Source organism: Lathamus discolor, chromosome 7, assembly GCF_037157495.1.
Source record: "Lathamus discolor isolate bLatDis1 chromosome 7, bLatDis1.hap1, whole genome shotgun sequence".
In the NCBI taxonomy this organism is placed as follows: Eukaryota; Metazoa; Chordata; class Aves; order Psittaciformes; family Psittacidae; genus Lathamus; species Lathamus discolor.
In genome coordinates this window covers 11,837,564-11,858,504 of record NC_088890.1, presented here as the reverse complement: position 1 = coordinate 11,858,504, position 20,941 = coordinate 11,837,564, and the positions used below count along the sequence as shown (strand labels likewise).

General features: G+C 39.4%; 1 long non-coding RNA gene across 1 annotated transcript; it reads left to right on the top strand.

The window, feature by feature from the left end:
• The first annotated feature begins 1,420 nt into the window (after positions 1-1,420).
• LOC136018426 (uncharacterized) lies at positions 1,421-9,687 on the top strand. The gene is made up of 3 exons (XR_010614408.1): positions 1,421-1,565; positions 2,545-2,607; positions 8,473-9,687. It is a non-coding gene; the product is annotated as an uncharacterized LOC136018426 (long non-coding RNA).
• Positions 9,688-20,941: the final 11,254 nt, after the last annotated feature.

Genomic DNA, 20,941 nt, shown 5'->3' with positions numbered 1-20,941 from the left:
GGGGAAGTGGTGAAAAAACTAACAGTTTCTTTAAGTAGCTGAACACCAGAGCAGTTTGTAAGTTATTTTATTAAGCCACAGAAATCTGTACTTGCTTGTCAGTAATGCACAAAGTGCTTACTTAAATCCTCAGCCTCTTGTTTGTTAGGTAGCAATTCTGTGCTCTCTGACCAGTCTGCAATCCCCACCTGCCCCAATATTGCAAAAGGCTTAACAGCTAAAATTTGCGGTTATTAGTCACTATTTCCCTCTTCTTCTGAGTCATTAACATCAATTACTAACCGCTGCATTATCAGTTAAGACTATCACTTGCTGCTATTCACTGCTAATGTGCTAATTGTCATCAATTTACTGCTTGAATTATGTGGTCATATACTTGCCTCGAGGTGTACTGATTTGATATAAGGGTCTTGAGGAGAAACATACTCTCTCAGTGATTTTAATACAAGAAAGAAAACTGGAGTGAGTCTAAACATGTTGGATGTACTTGTGGTATGCTCCCAGTGAAAAATCAGTCTAACAAATGGATGATTGTAAGGGGGAAAAAAATAAAACACATTTAAGCTGAGTATTTTTGAGGATTGCTGTTTATTCTTGATCCTTCCACTGAAATTATTGTGATATTTCATTTGAAAAAATCATAGATCTAGTTCATTCTGTAATTATGTATATATATTTGCCTAATATCTGCTTGCTTACTGTAATACTTTCTAATGAGCATTGAATTACTAATCTGCTGCCTAGCCTGTCCTAGTGTGCAGAAAGGAAAGATGTCTGGCACCATTGAAGCACAGTCTATTGTGTTCCTTTCAAGAAGCAGAAGCAAACTTTAGGATTCAGCAGTGTGTCAGATTCTTGCTACAGACTCAACCAAGTTCTCTGACAGGTTTTAAATAATATGTTTTTGGTATGCTTTATCTGACACTAAGCTGCCCTGAAAATAGTAGAGCAAGTCTGCCAGCAAGAATAAAATCAGACAATCTCCTAAAAAAAAAAAAAAAAAATTGTGTCTCTCCTGCCTATATTTTTCAGTCCTTAGGCAAATAACCTTGTAAGCTGCATGAAATAGTTTAATTTCTCTTATATTGTTGCTCAGCAGTACAAAGAAACAAAGTAGGCACGTACTTATCTATACCAAGGGTCCAGTGAAAATGATGCATCCTTTTCCCATCAAAAGGGATACTAATTTTTTACGTAATATATAAATATCAACTATCACATAATTGTGATGGGCACTTGAGTTCCATGGGCAGTATTTTTTCATGATGAGGCAGGTGGAATCCTAACCCAAATCACTTCAACAAACAAGAACCAAGTGATTCTTATAAACCTTCTATTTAGCAGGTGGAGGCTGGTGCTATAAATGTCTTCCAGCCATTTGCTCTCCTCTCTAGGCTCCAGTATTGCTGCTTGCGTAGCATGGAGGAAGGTCATTGACTGATCAGGGAGGCTCCAAAAGGGGTTCCAGGCAAGGGGACATGCCCCAAATATGCATCTGATGTAACCGCTTTTACCTGAAACACATTTTTAGATGTTTGCCCTGGAAACAGTGTCTTTAAACTGAGGTTAGTGGTTATCTTGCTTTTTCACAGAGAAGGCTTTGAAGAGGTGATGGTAGTTTGTTGTTAAGTGATGGATCTCGTTAGCTGTGTAAAATTTGTTGTGTTATCTACCACCTTACTAGCAGTTGCTCTGCTGCAACCTGCCGTTGTTGTACGGATTTCACCTCTGCATGTGCTGAAGGCTTTGGTGAATCTGTCTGGCTGTTAGCTTGTGTCTAGGTAAGCAATTTGGTGCTCGCACATCCAGCCTTCATTTCAGCTGGTGTTTTAATACAGAGTGGGAGAGGGTATGAACTGGGGACTGGTTTTGAACTTTTTAAGCTTTTTTTAGCTTAGGATAATGTAAATGTCTGATTGGGTAGTTGGTGTCTTTGTTTTCTGTTGATTTGTTCCAATCAAATGCTAAAGTTGTTTTGCACCTGTAAAGGTATATGAGGTTCAGTGCATTAAGTTTTGATGCAAAAGAATGATACCACTATAATAAATAAAGGTGTCTGTTGGTTTGTTTAGAAGCTTTTTAGATGAGCTTGAGGAAAATTTGAAAAAGAGGGACCAGTTTGAAATGTTTTAGAACTGTTGGTTTAAAAAGTACTTTGGCTCCATCACCACTGAAACATTTTAACTGCTCCTTATTGGTTTTCTTTTTTAATAATGATAGTTTAATATAGCAATTACTTTTTATTCCTTAAAAAAATATATTTTCTGTGTAAACATATTTGAAATGTGATTTTGCATTTGGGAATGTAGTAGTCAAATGGTAGAAATAAAGTAGGGAGCAATTGCACAGTCAAGTTGCTGGATAGGAGCGAGTGGTTTCGTGAAGGGCAGCACATACACCACGCTCTGCCTAGGCAACCCAACCAGACTGTGTTACTAAAGCTGTTAATTCCAGAGTGTGCTCTTTTATCAGTGTGGTCTTGATATAAGCTGGGACATCAGTGCAGGCTCTAACCTCCTTTGAATATGTGATATCTAAATGCAGCTTAGAAAGCTAAAGCAGATCAACTTTGTATAGCCGAACTGAACTTTCTAGAACTTCAGTAAGGTATGTAAAGACACATTTTGTTGGTTAAATATTTCTTATACTCCCTAAACTGGCTAGATAAAATTTAATTCCTACAACCTGTGTTCTCATTTTCTGGCACTACTGGGTTCAGTAACCTCATATTTTATCTTGGGCCTGAAAGACAGATGTGACTGGTACACATGAACTGACCATGAATGTTTCAAGCTCTGTAGAGTCTACATCTGACAGCTATTTTACTTTCACAACCATTTCTTTTTTGATTTTGTCTCTAAAAGCCAAACCTAAAATTGACAAGGCATCTGCTTCCAAAGCCATGTTCCTACAGTGGCTGCATGAGCGCTTTGACAGCAAATACTAGCTTGCTGCATGAATGTTCACGTTACAGTTTAAAGCTACTGAAAACATCTACAGAAATTGGGAACCTGTTAGCTTCCCAAATCCCTCGGAGAGCCCAGTGAGTACTCCATGGTGTGTATATAACTGGTGATTTCTGAGAACATGTTATGAAAGATAACTAACACTCATAAGGACAGGAGAGGAGCATGCTCTTTACAAAGCCTTAGTCAAAAACTCCTCACATTAACTGTTGGGAGTGGCGAGGGAAGTGGAACTGCAATAGCTGTGGAGATGCTTCTTGAGGGTGACGGTGTTGGTATTTGGTCCCGATAACGGCACATCCGTGTTAATGAGATAAAATATGACTTTTGGCAATACAGACATGGCTGGGCTTAATGCTGCAGGGTGAGGCAGAGATGGAAGAAAAGGGGTTTGCAGAGCCTTGGTGTGTGCATACATGGGAGTTGCAGCTATGTGAGGTGGATGGATGTGTTTAATGTGACAAGTCTGAAGAAGAATGGTCTTATCCTGACCACACTCTCCTAGCTTTCAGTACCTACTCCAGACATAAAAGGCTAAAGATCTCATCCTTTCCATCCTGCTTGTTGCAGGGACCCACCTGAATCCCAGTTAATACACTGGTTTATTTTAACTGATATAAAAGTAGTGATCCTCCTTTATAAATGATAGGGTAGGGGTGAAATGAGCAGCCCATAAATTAAGCTTCCATCTAAGCATCTGATCCTAACTGTTAGATAGATCTCTAAGGACAAAGACAAATAAGAGGGAAAGTCTCTTATTGTGGTTAAGGAGTAACTTGAAGTTATTGGCTTATTAAGAAACATAAATAATAAGAGATTTTCAAAGTGCAGGTTGATTTTGGGGGTTAGGTTGGGAAGGGAGCTAAAACTTTCTTCCTCAAAGAATTTGCTGTAGTTCTAGAAATTATTTGTAAGGCTTTAATACATATTTTATCCTTTTGAAAACTTCCATCCAGTCTTATTATTTACGTAGGTAATACCTCAAATACAGATGGCATTTACCCTTGTCTTGTTTCTTCCCAATCTGTTCTCTTTTCTGGGTTAATACCTTCCCCCTCTGCTCTTCTTCAATATAGAGCATTTAAAAATAAAATGGCAGATTTCTCTTTGCTTTTCCTCTCTCTTTCTTCATATCTATATTTTGACTTTGTTACCTTTGGCTCACCTCATCTGCCTACATAGAAAGCTTTTTTGGTTTGTTTGTCAGATTTTCTATAACTTTTCCTAGCATTCAGAGAAAGCAGTTGATAAAGAAAAACTTTTGTGCCTTTCAACCCAATTCATTTCTTCTTAACAAATTTTGTTCTTTAAAATTTTATAACTGTCATTTACAAGCAGAAGACAAGTGAGGAGTTAAGGGGAAGAAAAACAGGAGGGTAGGGAAAAAAAGAAAGTATGTGTTTTGGTTTCTATCTACATACATGAGAGTGAGTCTATTTTTCTCTATTGCAATTGAAGGTATTGAATTTAGAGATGCATGAACTAAACATTGTCAGGAGAAAAGATCAGTTTAGTGAAATTCATAAAAAGTTCTTACTTTGAAATTGTGTGGGGAGTGGGGGTGTCAGATTCATCTGTAATAGGACTTTTTTCCTTCAAATTTATTTAACAGAACTAAAAAAAAAAAAAACAAAAAAACCCCAAGCAAAACACAAAAAAACTACCCCAAACAAACAAAAAAATCACACACAACAAAACCAAACGCGAATATAAACAACAATCAACCAACCAAAAACGAAACCAAAACATTCTGAAAAGAAAATCTATATCAAGAGGGAGGAAATGTAAAAGTTAAAATACAGCATTTTAAAAACAGAAATGAAACTGTTCTGTTCTTCTAAACATTATACTTCATTTTGGAAGAGCTTCAGAAGAAAACATTTAAGACGTTCAAATGAACTTCTTTTGTTTTCTTGCTCAAAAGGGGTTCTTTAAGCCTGACAGTTTTGAATACTTTCACTTTCCCTAATAATTGTCTATTTAATGAATTTACCATGAACAGAATAAAAAAAGAAATAAAAGAAAATCCAGTTGCAATCATGATGCTTCCCTGTCTCAAAAGCATAAAAATGGTTCATGCCAGAGCATCCTGCCATTTGTAAACTTTCTGACACATTTTGTCACAGCAGGGATCAATATTTGCCATGGTGCCAACATGACAGTTCCATATGCTGCCTCTTTTATTAGCGCTTTTGCATGGAGGGTATGGCAAAAATAACACTGTGGTGCTACTACTGTTGTCCCTGGGGGGAGGTTGGTGCCATAAAGCTGTGCAAATGGAATTGGTCTCTTCTTAAGGCATATATGGTCACACTTTTCTTGGTAAAAATGAAAAGGCAACCAACAACTTCCCTATAGGTGTTCTGGGGGTATGTTGACTTGCCCTTTATTTTACTGGGAGCTGGATGGGTGCTTAACACCGCTCCATCGTTTTGCAGGCTGATTAATCCACAGAAGCTTGTAATTATGAGTGTTTCCCTCTTGACTTAGCATGTGTTGGTGTCTGGCTCTCTTTACAGCATATGCTATCCGTTTCCCAAATCTGTTACAAACCAACAAAAGGTAACTTGCTCAAGAGTCAGACTGCATGACTACCGTTTCACGTGCAGTGCGGTCTTTGTTTATTGTGTCATTCATTAAGTTACATAGGTAAAAATGCCATGGCAACACAACGCTATGGTTACAGATAATGGAGTGATGTAGTGGTTACAAGAGAACACACACTAATTAAAGACAGCTCAACAATTTCATCTCTTGCTACACTCTGAGCAGAAAGGAAAAAGGCAGCAGGTGCAATGGTGGTAAAAGTTTGTCACTTCAGAAAATGTGTGGAAGAAAACATGTTGTGTGATGCTTGTTTTCCACTGCTGTTAGGTAAGCTTATTATAAAATGGCTCTTTCTGATAATCCAAAAAGAATCACAACTCTTCCCCTTGACCTAAAAAATTTTTGCACCTTCATGTTTCTAATAAAGGTACCATTGGGATCAGTAAATCATATTTATACACCAGTTGACACAGCGTGTTTTCTGAAGGCCAATCTGGTAGCTACGGGTGTTGGTTTGATAAATATCCATTGACTTGAATTAATATTGAATTTCCAACTGCAGCTACTTTATCATATTAAAGCCACTTTGGAATCTGAGATATTTATGTTCTAGTAAAAGCAGTCTAGATTTTTTTCTGGACACCAACAGTCATTTTATTACAATAAAAATATTATTCTATTCCTTAGACTACTTCTATGACCTCATGCTTTTAAGTTTTAGAAAATTAGGCTGAGAAGTGTGTATCTAGAAAATGCCTTCCTTCTTGCTCCCTGACCCTTTTCTTTTTTTCCTTTACATACCCTGTCCTTCTCAGTAACATAGGGTGGACAGGCTTGGCTTCCCAGGCAGCAGAAGGTGCAAACAGGAACATCCAGCCACAATGAGCTCCTGGGAAGGACTTTCCTCTTTTGGCCTCTTGTGGTATTCTGCTTCTGTCTCATGCATCAAGATCTTCCTAGGAGTTGTGGTCATAGGAGCTTTCACAGAAACAAGGTGAAAACAGTGGCTGGTATGGTTCTAAACACACCCCATCACTTTCTACTGCAACAACATCACACCATGGTACCTCTGCCACTCACATCTTACTCTTCTTAAAGAAGATGTCAGACATGCACGAACAGTCAATGTCAACAGTTGACTATCTCACCGCAAAACATACTGTAAAGTGGTTTGTCCTGGGAGCTGTTCTGCTGAGGAATGAGATCTAGCTCTTCCCAGACAGAGCAAAGAAGTGATCATTGTTCTCTGAAACTGAAAAGAAGGATCTCACTAAATCTTCACCTTCCTTCCCCCCACCTTAATTTTGTAGTTCCAACCATAGCTTTCCTAATCTCTGCTTGTGGTTTTCACCTTATATTCTGCAGTATCCCATTCTTTTATGCTTTTCACCATAATTACTTACTAGCTAGATAACATACTGCTTACCACAGAGCTGCCAGCCAGTGATCTGGGACTCTGACCTCTTGAAATCCCTTCAAGAGAGATTATTCTGCAATAGTAATCTGGCAAAGAGAGCCAAGCCTGCTCACTGTCTATACAAACAGGAAAGTGCATTGCCTCTGATGTACTAAAAGTTATTTGACACCATCATTTAAGCAACTGGATATGCATATATGGAAGAATACATGCAGACAGAAAATTAAATTGTATAGATCATGATCATCTCAGGGTTGATTAAATGAAATGAGAGTGCGTTTCCTCTTTCATATAGAAAGAGGTTTAACATTAAAAAAAAAAGCCCTACTAATCTTTTCTAAGATAAAGTTCATTAACACAATGATTATTCATTTGGCTTTTATAATGATACTGCTGCTTAATCACCAGAACATTGCTTCCTGTGCTCCAGGAGAACCAGCAGGAAACATCTGAAGAGATAGAACTGGTGCTAATGCAGCAGCAGACAGAATGGAAATCTCAGTGCTTTTCATTTTAAAAGTGGCATCGTATCCCTGCACAGGTTCTAAAAACCTACTCGTCAAACAGCATGAGCTTTAAACTCCATGTTAAATTTATACAGCAATGAAGCTTCAGGTTTCCTGTTTCTACACAGTTAACATCTAAGTTTCCTCCTGGGTCCATTTCCATTATTTATTATATTATTTGCCTAGAGTAGCACCCTAGAGAAGCATTGTAATCAGGAACTGAGGCTGTGGTGGGAGAAATACAGTGTAGTCACTCCAGAGTTGGTATAGCCTCTTGAGTTTAGAATCCTAATAAACAAGGCAAACAGTAATAGAGATAGATAAACAAATGCTGGAGGTAGTTGTCTGGTTAATGACTTCCTTTCACTGCAGTTTTGATTCCCCACTTCATGCTCTTGCACAGTTTCAACCAAATCTCCTATGCTCAGCTGCCTGGGTCACTCAGCATTTGAAACTCTAGCATCAACCCTATGTTCCCTTCCTTCATCTGCTGAACGTGTTTATTTGATCTTTCACTTAATCTGCACTTATAATTTACATTCTCTGTCATTACATTCCTTCATCTTTCTCTCCTTGAAGCTTCTTCTAGTTCTGATGGACCAGCTCATGAAGGTCCATGGCTGGCCCAGTGGCATCAGGGTCAGGCTGGTCTCCAGCTGCTGATTCAGATGCTACTGAGCAATGTCTCTTTTGCTTCCCCTCCCTGGCAATAGCATAGGGTAGGGTGTGGAATTATTTAACCCTTCTCATTTTTTTTCTAGTGTTTTTCCTCTAAGAAACAGGGGAGTGGAAAGGAAGTAACTGGGAGATGCCTCCAAAGAAAGAGGAAAGATTCTGGAAAGCAGGTGCTGGGGATTTTAGGGCTTAATTGTGTTGTAAATATAGGGCAGGATGTGATCCATTTTCCCCAGAAAAAAATATGAACATATCAGAAGACAGCAAAGGCTTCAATTAGTCAGCAGAAAAGTTCATATAAATACTGTGGTCTTCAGGCTGCTGCTTAGAAGTATTTCTTTCCCTATTTTTATTTCTGCAGGAAAGGGAAGCTTTTTAAAGGGCATGATTCTTGCTCACAAAAATGTCTGTTGGGATATCAAAACTGGAACACACACCTGAGTATCTGCACACTTGTTTAGAAGACTGAAATCAAAGGATCGCAGTCTGAGCCCACTCAAGTTGAACAAAGATGTGTAATAACTTACTGAACAGTCTTGCTGTAGCCCTGGTACAATCCAAACTGGAAGATGGAATGCCTTCTGCTTGTCCTCCTATGAAACTTCTATTTGGAAAGTGGCAACAAGTCATGCCATTAATTTATGCCCCTGATTAGAACAAAAAGCTTATACAGGATTTTTTGTTGTCTGCACCGTGCTAACACAGGAGGTGACAGATAACACGTATCAAACTTGTTTCCTTCTTTCTCCTTCAAGAATCTATTGGACTTAACATGTAAGGAAGGGGGGAATTAGGAAATGGTTTGTTTTGCTTGAAATTTTCTGAAGGAATTCACATCCTGTTTGTGATATCCACTCTTAATTACAGGCTGCGTCCCCCTATGCTCTTACTCCCTGGGGATAATTTTGTGGCTGTACTCAGCAGGGACATTAAGTGCCTTTTTTTCTCATACCTGCTCATTGCAGCAGTGAGGAAACTGGATGAAAACAAAGCAAATATAACACTCTTCTGCTCTAATTGGAGCTGTCATAATCCAAATTAGCTAATAAAAACATTCTTGCAAGTGATCTGGTATTGAAGACCATGAAAATGGTTACATAGTTGAATCTGAAAGCAGAATTTCTGATTACAAATGTGTTGCCACCCAAATGCATTAGGAGTATCTGAGTGTGGTCACACTGACTAGATGTAGCTGTAACGGGCAGCATAATGTGGGCCTCAACCAAGTGTGATCCAAGGTACAGGCATCAAGGTCATGAAGTGCCTGTTAGATGTCCCTGCTCAGCTGCACTTTGACAGAAGTCATGCCTCAGTGGGAACTGAGGGTACTTGACACTTAAGACAGAAGCATTCTTGCAGATGTGAAGGAGCAAACCTTTCCTGAGGCTGCCAAGACACCCAGTTTAGCCAGCTCCAGAATAAGCAGTTTAGTGAAAGATTGGGGGTTTCTGTTTTGGATTAGCCTCCTAAAATAAGACTTGAGCAAAATTTAGTACTTTAGAATGGAATAGTGTTTCCCTGCCCTCAGGGAACTCTAAGAATAAATACATTCAAGACTGAGGGGATGCTGTGCTATTAAGGATTGTTATGAGTAGCTCTCTTATAATGCAGGGCATAATTTCAGGGGGTTTGGTGGATCCTTGCTTGCTTGTTTGGTTGTGGTTGGGTTTTTTTTAATCTTCATCTTTTACTTCACATCCTTTGCCTCTCGTATTCTTTAGCATCCACCTTCTAGATTGGCCAAAGGAACATTACCACTTCTTTGAATGAAGAGATGTGCACACAGCTGTCTGATTCTCCTCACTCTACAGTCACATACATAAGAAAATTAAACTGATTTACTAAGATCACTGTTTCATTTAATTATGTATTTGCATGAATTAATGAAAGTGTAAAAACAACCCATTGCATGCCCTGAGCACTCCTACCTATTAACTGAAAATGCAGTATGCCATACAATTAAAGGGACAATAAAACCCCAAAACTGGAGAAGCTTCACAGTTAATAATAAAAACACAATGCATGTTCACAATAATTGAAGAAGTCACCAAAGTCATATATTGGCACACAAGATCAGCTGCGAGTGCAGGACAAAAGCAAGTGCTCTGCTGTGAAGCATGCTTCGTCCGGGGCATGATTGACCAGTGCATGATTGTCCAATTCTTCTAGTGGAGCGGACCAGGCCAGGGAGCACCAACACACAAATGTTTTTCAAATCACAGCAATCCGCTACAAACTTCAGTAAGAATTTTGCTCACAGGCAACTTTCTTTCCCAAGACATCTCTTACATAGTTCCTTCAGCATAAAAAGCCCCTCACTCTTTGGTTTTAAAGAAAATAAATGATGCTTTCAGCCCAGTCCTTTTCATTCCCTGTGACTGATATCAGAAAAACGATAGTGCTGGTTATGTCTATGTAGATACAGTCTGGCAGAGCAGATGTGTTATTTAAATTACAATGCTGGGAATATATTTGTGTCAGTAGCTTTCCATCTCCTCTTCCAAGCATTAAAGTTATGATCAGAAGAAAGTACTGCTTCATGAGCACTACTGTATTTTCCTCTTTTCACAAGTCATTTTGCTACATCTGAAGAGCTTACTCATGCATTCCCATCCAATTCATTTTTATTAGAGCTATGTGTGTGTTATAGATAAGCTCTGAGGATGCAGCTGAAATCTGGGTTTCTTCCAGATTCCATGTATTTTCCCAGGTTTTAATCATTATATAACACTGTGTTATGACACAAGCTCCTTCTCGCTGAAATAAAATTACCAAACTCAGTTTGTCGAATTTTTGAAGGGTACAAAGTTCAGATAAGGAAAGTTGAGATAGTAATCAAAAATGTCAGTGAGAATTATTTAAGTTTCTGAAAGCATAAAATATTTTTTCTTAATTTATTCTTCCTTTTTTTTTTTTTTTCCTTACAGTATTCTGATTTCCCAAATACTTAATATGTGGAAAAATCTCTTCGTCATGGACTGTTCTTCTCTTCCTTTTAATAGAAAAACTGCCAGATGCAGTGCAATGACTGCACAGAATAGCCAGTGGTCACTTCTCAGTCATAGAGAATGGGCACCTGCCCTTTATAGCAGCTGCTGACAGCACTAATTTAACAGCAGAGTGGGAATCTGATGAGCTTATTGCAGAAGACAATCTATGTTTGGGCCAGAAGGTGCTACCTAATGAGCGACATTAGAGAAGACAGATACATTTCTTAGAGGCACACAGCCAAAGGTGAGCTGACAGAAGTCTCAGCAAGGGAAATTCTTGTTAAATATTAGGCGAAAAGAAACCCACTCACAGTGAGGATAGTCGGACAGTAGAACAGGTTGCTGAGAGTGGTTGTGGAAACTCAGTAATTGAAGATGATCAGAATTCACACTGCTTGCTCATGGCCAAACTAGAGTACTGGCCACTTTCAGTACCGTACTTCTCTGAGAGCTGGGGTTGGACAAGGTGACTTCCAGAAGTCCCTTTCAGCCTAAATTGCTCTGCAGTTTAATGCCTTGGTTTCTCTACATGTGAGGTAACTGTTTAGCACCCAGAGAATACAGTATCAGTAATTTCAACCCTCTTTTTTTCTCCTCCTGCACTTTTGCCACCTACACAGTCACCCCTCAAGATCAGTTATGACTTGCTGTCATGGGAGACAGTTATGGTAATACTTTCCAGAAAGAATCAGCATAATCCTGGATGCTTAATACTGCACCCAGAAAAAAAGGGGGGTGGGGGGTTGGGAAAGTTGATGTTGTGTCCTAAGAATTTCACTGCTGCTCTTGCCAAATATTAATTAATTAATCTGCAATTAAACATTCCTCAAACATTAAGATTCACCTTCTTTTTTTATTAATTTAATAAAATGCAGATGTCAGACATCTGTGAAAGGTAGTCTAAGGGATTATGGTATTTTATAAATAGGTTACTGATCGTAATTTAGTGGCCAGTTCTTAAGTATTTACCTCATGCTTATTAACTTGGCTTATCTCTTGCACCACTTTATGGGATGGTGCAACTGATATGGTATCAGAGAATGTTGAAAGAAATACTCAAATGTTAAGAAGGGCCGAAGGAAAGATGGTTTGTGGTGATACCCTCTAAGACTATGACTGATCTTATGTATTAATTGTTACAGGCAAATATCTTGCACGGTAACATCTGGCAGTCCAGATAGCAAATATCCTGTGGTTTGATAATCGTTCCTCTGGGTACGATGCTAGACTTGAAAATTCTGCAGGATCAGATGTGTTGGTTGCATTTACTTGGCCCTCAGGGGCCAACCAGGTAACAGAAAAAGAGAAAACCTGCAGATGTTGCCCAGACACCAGACCAAGATGCAACTTCCTATTCCCTTCAGTAAGCAGTTGGAATGTAAATGCTGTGATTCTTTATATAATTATTTTTTTTAATCTTGAATATCAAAGCAGTGGTTGTTCTCATTACTCATACAAATGCCTGATCTTCACTGGAATCCTGCTGTCTCCTTGCACAAAACTCATTATCTGAAAAAGAGAGGTGTAACATGTTTGACATTTTCAAGAAAAAAAATAGACTTCTAATCCAGATGATGTGGACAACACTGCTGCTGCTGCTGCCATTTATAGATTCAGAGATGAGTAGTACATCCAGCAGCGACGAGTCATGGCTAAAATGGCAGATTGTGTGACAGACTTCAAAGCAGAGAGGAATTTTCTGAATGTGATTCCCTTGATATTTTAGCACTTACAAGTCTGACTTTTATAAGCGTAATATGGCTGAGTGAAAGGCCAAGAAATATATCATCAATTTTTTGTTGTTGTTATTGTGCATATTTTAACCAGGACACATTTAGCTCTCCTGTTCCCAGTTTCTGGCATCTTTTTATTCCTTATTTCCTCTTCCTCATTTTCTCTCTTCAGTCAAAAAGGAGGAATAAAAGGTAGGTGGAAAGCAGGAAAGAGAGAATTATCCCTGAATATCTGGGATCTTATTGGAGTGGTAGAGAGACAAGATCTACTTCATAGCTTAACCAGGTCATAATAGAAGTCAACAACACCACATGCTAGTGCAGACCAGTCATACAGTAGCAAATGCTATATCTTACACTTGAAACATTGTGTCTTGACATGGTTTTTCCATTGCTTCTTCAATTTATGACTGAAAGGAGTCTATTTCTAATTACAAAGTTAGAATGGAAATGATCGATATTTCTCCTGTTTCTCTCAGACTTTCACATTACACCCATAGCAGTTCATATGGTTTAGTCTTCGATAGTCCTGCAAGGACCAGAGAGTCAGAGTTGATGATCCTTATGGATTCCTTGTAACTCAGGATATTCTGGGTGATTCTGATTACCATCACCACCGCTGCACTCTAATCACCATGGTTGACATTCACCTGCAGCGCAAAGCTCAAAGAGTACCTGAGATGATTCCTAGCTGCTCTATCATTCATGAATTATGCAGTGGAAAACTGACTGAAAAAATACCTAAAACTAATTTGATAATTATAAATTAATAAAATCTTGATGCTGCTTACCTGGAAGTCAGTAAGCATAGGTATACACTGTTTAAGTAGTTCAAATACATAGCACTGTTAATTACTAATGCAAATTCATAAAGGAGAAAATTATGGTACAGTTATACAGAGAGAATACATGTTATCTTCTTTCTGCAGATAATTTTCATTTCCGGACATCTATTAAGAAAGACAAACATTCAGCTGTGTAAAATCATTATCGGGCCTTTTTGTGTATAGAATTTGGAGCTGAAAAACAATTATGCAAAAGGGTTTTGGACTGACAAGGAAGACTATTAGAGCTTTAACACGCTGAGGTTTTTGAACAATCACCAGAAAAATTGTACCAAAACTCTCTTGTGACCTGGGGCACAAGATGGATGCAGAGCTCCCTTAGTATAGTGCTGGTGCAGCTTCATGGCAGGGCAGAGAGAAGAGCCATGACCTCTTGCCATGATTTACCAGCAGTGAGAAGAACAGACCTGCACATGTGTGTATGGAGGCAGCTGAGCAGAAGGAGGTTGGTGAGAGGAAGAGTAGCATTAGATTTATTATATCATTTCTCCAGGTGTCCCTGTGACTTAGGTGTAGTGGCCCGGATTCGCAATATCTTGGCAGTTAAGGATCTGAGGCAAACATTTACTCTGTCATAAAAAGTGGAACTGGCATCTCTGCAGATATGAGTACAAATTCGTGTAACTCTTAAATTCTCACCTAAGCTTTCTATGAGATTTCAGATAGGACAAGGGTGATATTACAAATCTAGCTGCTGGCTTTCTGCACTTGAATGCATTTCACTGAGTCTACCCACAGCAAAAATTAAAATGTTAGAAGAGAACGATAGAAGTAGTGAACTTCAAGGCGTGACTGATATTTTAATATTCATTAAAATGCAGTAATTATCTGATTGTATCTATTAATTCTGGCACATTAGATTGCTTCAATCTTTAAATTCTACATAAATTTTTATGCTGATTAACTATAATAAAAGGAAGTACGCTTTATACGCCTTCTTTATTCTTGATCCTTTTTTTCCCCTTACCTGAATGCTTCTCTTTCAAGCAAGGGACTATCATTTATAGCAAACCAGGCACCTCCTGAGTGGGATGATCTCTTGAGAAATAAGACCTTACAAGCAAAAAACTAAGGAAAATATGTCTCTCTTTCATTTTCAGAATGGCTACCTTAAGAGAGCTCCTGAAAAGAAACACCTGCATTCTGAAATTAAGCATTCATGGCATCACTGTGATAATCCTTTCACCTACAACAGGAAGTGTAAAGGGAAAGGCATCTTGTAAATAATATTTGATACCACTGATCCCCAAAATATATGCGTAACCTGTGCTCTAATATTTATATGAAATTCAGTCAACTAGCTTCCCTTACAAAAATACCGTAGATATCTTTTTGAATATAGGTAATCAATTTTTATATCTATGGAGTTGAACAAGCTTTGTAAGTTTTAGTGAAAGATTATCTTACTATCTGTGTGTGTGGTTTCTGGGTTGGCCTGCCATTTCGATATGTTGCGAGTAGCCCATTTCCAATGTATTTACTCTTTGTTTTTGATTGAGGCACCATAGAAATGTTGCTGTTTAATAATAACAGGTCTGCTTCCCAGCTGATGGCAACCAACTTAAGAAAATCATGTCACATCTGAGGTTTTGTTTGTTTTGTTTTGTTGTTGTTTTTATTCCAAGTCTGTACTTGTTCTGTAGTCATTCAAGTAGAAAATCACGAATGATCATTTTATGTGAACAGTTTTAGGAGTCACCCATCAAAAAGATGGAGATAAGGATCTACTTGGATTATAACACAATTTCTCTTGTGCTTTAATACACTAAGTGTTGTATTTAAGTCAGCTCATAATACTTGGAAAGTAGTGAAAGGAAATCTCATGTAAGCATTATTAACTTCCCTGGAACTTGCACTATTTGCCAATACTGATATTTTTCTCAAATTTCAGTTTAAAGAAAGACAATAGAAAGGGCTTCTTCAAATACATAGCAAATAAAACTAACACAAGAGGCAATATAGGCCCACTGTTGAACGAAGTGGGTGCCCTGGAGACAGAGGATATAAAGAAGGCAGAGGTGCTGAATGCCTTCTTTGCCTCTGTCTTTACTCCTGCAGACTCTCCCCAAGGGCCCCGGATTTCTATAGCCCCAGAAGGAGTCAGGACAAAGGAGGAGTTTGCTTTGGTAGATGAGGATTGGGTTAGGGATCAGCTATGCAATCTGGACATCTGTAAATCGATGGGTCCGGATGGAATGCACCCACGGGTGCTGAGGGAGCTGGCGGAGGTCATTGCTAGGCCACTTTCCATCATCTTTGGTAAGTCGTGGGAAACGGGCGAGGTGCCTGAGGATTGGCGGATGGCAAAGGTCACACCAATCTATAAGAAGGGCAAGAAGGAGGAGCCGGGTAATTATAGACCGGTCAGCCTTACCTCCATCCCTGGAAAGGTGATGGAACAACTTATTCTTGACTCCATCACTAGGCATATCAAGGATGAGGGGGTCATTAAGAACAGCCAACATGGTTTTATGAGGGGGAAGTCATGTATGACCAACCTTATAGCCTTCTATGAGGAAGTGACTAGGTGGAGGGATGATGGTAGAGCGGTAGATGTAGTTTTTCTTGATTTCAGTAAGGCATTTGATACTGTCTCCCACAGCATCCTCATAGATAAGCTAAAGAAGTGTGGGCTTGACGATCAAGTAGTGAGGTGGATCGAGAACTGGTTGAAAGGAAGAAGGCAGAGAGTTGTGGTCAATGGCGCAGAATCTAGCTGGAGGTCTGTGACTAGTGGAGTTCCTCAGGGGTCGGTGCTGGGACCAGTGCTGTTTAATATTTTCATCAATGACCTGGATGAGGGAACTGAGTGCACCCTCAGCAAGTTTGCTGATGACACAAAACTGGGAGGAGTGGCTGACACACCAGAGGACTGTGCTGCCATTCAGCGAGACCTGGACAGGCTGGAGAGTTGGGCGGGGAGAAACTTGATGAAATTTAACAAGGGCAAGTGTAGAGTCTTGCATCTGGGGAAGAACAACCCCATGTACCAGTACAGGTTGGGGGTTGACCTGCTGGAAAGTAGCGAAGGGGAAAGGGACCTGGGGGTCCTGGTGGATAGGAGGATGACCATGAGCCAGCAATGTGCTCTTGTGGCCAAGAAGGCAAATGGCATCTTAGGGTGCATTAGAAAGGGAGTGGTTAGTAGGTCAAGAGAGGTTCTCCTCCCCCTCTACTCAGCCTTGGTGAGGCCGCATCTGGAATATTGCGTCCAGTTCTTGGCCCCTCTGTTCAAGAAGGACAGGGAATTGCTTGAAGGAGTCCAGCGCAGAGCCACAAAGATGATTAAGGGAGTGGAACATCTCCCTTATGAGGAGAGGCTGAGGGAGCTGGGTCTCTTTAGCTTGGAGAAGAGGAGACTGAGGGGTGACCTCATCAATGTTTACAAATATGTGAAGGGTAGGTGTCAGGATGATGGAGCTAGGCTTTTTTCAGTGATATCCAGTGATAGGACAAGGGGCAATGGGTGTAAACTGGAGCATAGGAAGTTCCACGTTAACATCAGGAAGAACTTCTTTACTGTAAGAGTGACAGAGCACTGGAACAGGTTGCCCAGGGGGGTTGTGGAGTCTCCTACACTGGAGATATTCAAGGCCCGCCTGGACAAGTTCCTGTGTGATGTACTGTAGGTTACCCTGCTCTTGCAGGGGCGTTGGACTAGATGATCTTTTGAGGTCCCTTCCAACCCTTGGGATTCTGTGATTCTGTGTAATGCCCAAATATATGCAATTCAGAAGACAAAGATACTAAGATAATATCCAGCAGGAAAGAGGCACAGGGTTGTGATGGGAGCATCAGGTAGCTTATTCATATCTTGTTTGCACATGTCAATACATTCCCTTTCTAACAGCACAACAAAGAAAAGTATCAGTAACCTTATATTACTTTTGTGGTCTTTACAGAGCATCTCTCTAAAACCAAAATAGATGGAATCTGTTGGGCGGCCAAATGGAAAAGACCATCTCAACATATTTTGTTCTGCTCAATACAAAATACACTAATCCAAACTCAACCCTCTGGGTTGTTGTTTCTATTGTCTGGCAGAAACCTCAGAGCAGTCCTTAGAACAAGCACTGAGCAGCTACCTGCAAAATGAGAGGAGATTGGATATTTGAGAAGAAATAGGTTGTGTAGCCAGTGGAAAATGGGAATCTGGTCTTAACTGCAGGAGATCCTTGCTCCAATGTAAGCCAAGACTTTAAAGTCAATGGACTTGCTCTCAACTTACACTGGGTAATCGGGGGGGGGGGGGGGAAATGAGGAATAAGAGTTGGGTGAGGTGTAGTTGATTTATAGCAACAAAATTTGATAGCAACAGTGGGTTGCTGGCAAGCATTCTCTTTTCTTTCCAATTAAAAATGATGCTGTTTTGTCAGCTCTGCTTGAGCCCTTTATTAATAATAATAAAGAAAGCTTTTGTTCGTGAATGGATGAACACATTTTCCAGTAATTTTTATAGGTCTATTGTCCATGTGACTCACTGGCTTTAACTGAAGTAGTCTTGCTTCAGCTGATAGGGGCTCTTAAACATTGCAGTGTTTTTTCTCTAATCAATTAGCATAAAGTTATATTTTTCATCCAGATAGTGCTTTGTTTCTTCTTATGTTGACTAAACAAGCTAACTTTCTAGAGTTTTATGATGTCTTAGTGTTTTAATTGCTTGCTATCTGTACTGAAGTCGCAAATCACAGAGACGGCAGTGTTTTGTGACTGCTGTGTTGCCAGCAATGTGCACCTACAATGTGTGCAAGTTTGCATACAGACAGGATGGGATAAACACATATCTGAACATGGCCATATGAGCTTCATTATCAGCACAGGGCCAGGATGAAGACTACCCGTTACCTTTTTTTCTCCAACACTGCATGGGCAGTCTGAATCTGGGTAGAAGCGATGAAGTGACTTGCCCTAGGATCCTGGACAGCTGTTTTGAAGCAAACATGTTGCTATGACCCAGGATGTGTTCCTGACTGTACGTGCAATGCAATTCAGCCTTATCCAGCAGGGTAATGGTTAATGGTACCAACAAGGTTGGGGGGAGGTTGTAGGCTTTTTTAAAGCTCATCAATTAAACTCAGTTGTAGCACCTGTAGATTTCATGTATGGCAACTATAAGAACTCCAAATAATCACTAGTATAAAACCTCAATAGTCTGTGAAGACCATGTTTGTTGTGACCTCACATACACCTTCACAAAAAAATTCAGCTGAGGCAGTGAAAAAGATGGTACTTTAAAATCAAAAAGCAAGTGAACTCATTGCTACTGATTGTTTGCCCAAGGGTGAAACCAAAACTAAATAGTATTTAGAGGAGTGGATGAAAGCTTGCGACTGTCAGCTGGCAGATCAGGAAAGTACAATTTACTTTACAAAATCAAAAATTTGTTAAGAACTAACTTGCAATTATAAGGACCAGTCCATACAACTAAAAGCAGTGCAGTAAAACAGTCCAGACAGAGCTCAATGAAATAAATATGAGCTGACCTACAGCTGTTCATTTTTGTTGGAGGCTTCTGGGCTTCAGAAATAGGACCTCATCTACTGAACAACCAACTTTGTTCTGCATGAATTTTAGATTAAATTTAACTAATTAATAGAGTTTCTTTCTTATTCTTTTTTATGCCAGGGATCAACTGAATAGAATTTTATGTGGAGCCCCCAAGCTACCTTTTAGTCCTGTAGAAATAGAGAAAATAAGTAGATATGGGCTTATTTTAATTGTTAGCTAACACTTTTAAAAGCACAAAAATGACTGCATATGAGTTATTTCATCTCTTCCAAAGGAAGCATGTTATTTCTTATCCTAAGGCTCAATATACTTGGACTGGTCAGTTCTGAGAGCAGCCAGAGAAGAAGGTTGTATAGTTAGAATAATTGCTTTTTGCTGCAATCAGGAACTGCAACCGGTAGCTGAGTATCTTTAACATTTCATTTAAAGTGCAGATGAAACTATTCCTGCAACCATAAGCGCACCCATACTCATTCTCTAATCTGAACAGTACGTTTCAGTGCTGTCTCCTGGTTTTACAACTGGTTTTTTTTGAACTCTGTTATGAGAAGGACATATCTGCGCAGGGATAATGGCTCCTCTGGATGTATAAGCCCACTCACTGCGGAGCCATTGCCAGCAGCGATGAGACACGCATTTGATTTCTTCTCTCACATCCTTTGATTGTGGGATCACCTGTGATAACTTGATTCCTTCCAAGAACATCCTTGTCTGTGACTTCCTGGCTGCTGGCCTTCTCTAACTCACTGCGAGTAACAGCCTTCCCCATGGCCTTCCTGATCAGCTTCTCAACCCATATCTGTCAAATCTGGAGCCTCAGTCAGGCAAGAGCACCATTTCCATGTAAAGTGTTCATTGAAAGGCTAGACTGGAAACATTCAGAGATTAAATTGGAGCAAGGCCAAATACTTTTGTTCCAGATGAGCTTCTGGAACCTCTCTTCTGCATGATGCAACCTATTATCAGTTTTGGGACTCTTGTGTCTGATGTGATTGTGATAACATTACAAGGTGGTTGCTTCCCAGCGTGGTTGTGACTATTGTTTCTATCTGCAAAACTGAGGGTTATTTTTGTTTTCTTTAGAGGGTTTCATGAGATTTATTGTTTTTTATCTTAAGCTGTTTATTGTCTAATTACATTCTTTTTGGCATGTCTACTTTTCGGCATGACATTGCACCAAAATAACACAGAGTTTAAAAGAAAAAAATTAAATAAAATCACTGGTATTTCATCCTGTTCTTACTTCAAAGATGTGTGAAGCTTCTTGCTTCCTTTTGGATAATTCTGATTCGGGTGCAAGACTTATTTGACCCTCACCATGAGGATTATGTAAAAAGCTCTTTTACTATGGGTTTTCAGTTTTGGAAGGAAACACAGAAGCCAGGTCTATAATAATTGTAAAAGGTTCATGCAGAAAGACAGATGCTTTCAATTCAATTGTTCTGAATTTTTCAGATTCTCCTCGCACTGTCTCAGGTGCATATACAGAAGGCATTTTTCCCAGCAGAGTTTTGGTGCTAGTGTGATAACAATGTGAGCACTGATCATGTACACTTTCCTCATAATTTATTTATGACTGCTTAATTAAGTTGTTATGAACTCTCCTCTTTTTCTTATTGGCAGGGAGGATGCAATTAATTTTCTTAGCCTTTCCTTCATAAGCAGAATCTCTGACATACTATTTCTCTGCTAAAAATACTGGTTTTCAAAAGACATTATATCATCCACAAGATAATCTCTGATGACCAGTTCAA